Source organism: Oncorhynchus nerka, linkage group LG6 (assembly GCF_034236695.1).
Source record: "Oncorhynchus nerka isolate Pitt River linkage group LG6, Oner_Uvic_2.0, whole genome shotgun sequence".
Taxonomy (NCBI): domain Eukaryota; kingdom Metazoa; phylum Chordata; class Actinopteri; order Salmoniformes; family Salmonidae; genus Oncorhynchus; species Oncorhynchus nerka.
Window position 1 is genome coordinate 3,702,694 of NC_088401.1, and position 2,500 is coordinate 3,705,193.

The window sequence follows — 2,500 nt, forward strand, 5'->3', positions numbered from 1 at the left end:
GAATAGACCAGCTTATCTAACCAATCACACGCCTAAGCACTGAATAGACCAGTTTATCTAACCAATCACACGCCTAGGCACTGAATAGACCAGCTTATCTAACCAATCACACGCCTAAGCACTGAATAGACCAGCTTATCTAACCAATCACACGCCTAAGCACTGAATAGACCAGCTTATCTAACCAATCACCAGTGAATCTGTTTCTCACAATGTGAAAATGCGTGATGTGGAAATGTCAGTTATTACCTGTCTTTCAAATGTATCGTGTTGTGGAGCTGCATATATTTTGCTCTCCACTTTCTGGAGGATCAAGTTTTGAAATCATAATAATAAAAAAAAATATTCAGCTTTATTTAACCAGGCAAGTCAGTTAAGAACAAATTCTTATTTTCAATGACAGCCTGGGAACAGTGGGTTAACTGCCTTTTCAGGGCAGAACGACAGATTTGTACCTTGTCAGCTCGGGGATGTGAACTTGCAACCTTCCGGTTACAAGTCCAATGCTCTAACCACTAGGCTACCCTAGTATAGATATATATAATATAGATAATAAACATAGAGCAGCAGCATAGAGATATATATATATATATACAGTGGGGGGAAAAAAGTATTTAGTCAGCCACTAATTGTGGCTAACAGGCTACGCTGCCGCCCCATTAGAGTACGATAGCTACAGAGATGGAGAAAATACGTGTGTCCGTCATCTTCAAACTAAGGGCATTTGTGGCGTGAATCCGTGACAGGGAGACGAGTCCATCATACATGATGATGTATACTGGTTAGCTAGTCTAGCTAGCTACATTTTCAGATATTACACGTTTCTAATTTTGACGGAAAGTGGTCTCATTTCAAGCTAAAGTGTAGCGTTAGCTAGCGTTAGCTGGCTGGCCCCCTAGCTAACGTTAGGTGGTGTGACGTGATGTGTGTGTGATCTTACATGTTGTTTACCTAGTTGGGTTCATTGTTTACTTAGCTAGCTAGCTACATGTCTCAAGCTAAAATGTACAACATCCATTGAATATGTCAGTAAACGTTGTCAAAAAAGCGCAATGGAATTCAAATCAAATCAAATCAATTTTTAAAAATGTTTTTATTTCAAATCAAATTTATTTATAAAGCCCTTCGTACATCAGCTGATATCTCAAAGTGCTGTACAGAAACCCAGCCTAAAAACCCCAAATAGCAAGCAATGCAGGTGTAGAAGCACGGTGGCTAGGAAAAACTCCCTAGAAAGGCCAAAACCTGTCGCCAGCAGAGCTGGTCTGGCTGTTTTCATGTTATCCAGAGGAAAACAGATCATCGGCCAGAACGTGAAAGTGTGCACTCCGAGAGTGAAATGAGATGGGTTTGGCTAAATCTTAAGAGGGTGTGAACGATGCTGAATGGGTGTGGACAAAGAAGAGCTCTCTCTCTCACCGAAACACTAAAATTACATTTTCTCAAAAAAGTGAGTTTACAAGTTTATCAACTTTCAAAGCAGAATTACTTTCCCATTGTTTCCTCAAAATACAGTGTGTGATAAACCATGTTGTAGCTCGGAGTCGCTACATTTATACAAATGTAAAAATCAGAAATTAATATGTTGCTACAGAAGACCGAATCCAGGTGGTGAGTCACATACAGTATGTTGGTAGAGTTAAAGTGGATATATAGATATATATTTATATATTTTTTTACCTTTATTTAACCAGGCAAGTCAATTAAGAACAAATTCTTATTTTCAATGACAGCCTAGGAACAGTGGGTCAACTGCCTGTTCAGGGGCAGGTTGACAGATTTGTACCTTGTCAGCTCTGGGATTTGAACTTGCAACCTTCCGGTTACTACTCCAATGCTCTAACCACTAGGCTACCCTAGTATAGATATATATAATATAGATAATAAACATAGAGCAGCAGCATATAGATAGATATATATATACAGTGGGGCAAAAAAGTATTTAGTCAGCCACCAATTGTGCAAGTTCTCCCACTTAAAAAGATGAGAGAGTCCTGTAATTTTCATCATAGGTACACTTCAACTATGACAGACAAAATGAGAAAAACAAATCCAGAAAATCACATTGTAGGATTTTCAATGAATTTATCTATCAAATTATGGTGCACAATTGGTGGCTGACTAAATATTTTTTTTTTGCCCCTCTGTAGATAGATATAGATATAGATAATAAACATAGAGCAGCAGCAGCGTAGTAGGGGGCAAATAGTCTGGGTAGCCATTTGATTAGCTGTTCAGGGGTTTTATGGCTTGGGGGTAGAAGCTGTTAACAAGTCTTTTGGACCTAGACTTGGTGCTCTGGTACCGCTTGGCATGTGTTAGTTTGTTGTGCTGTGGGATGGTCCTAGTGTTGATGAATGGGAGGTTGTGGTGCTGTGGGATGGTCCTAGCGTTGATGAATGGGAGGTTGTTGTGCTGTGGGATGGTCCTAGCATCTTGGCATGTGTTAGCAGAGAGAACAGGCTATGACTGGGGTGTCACAAAATGAGGTCCACACAGA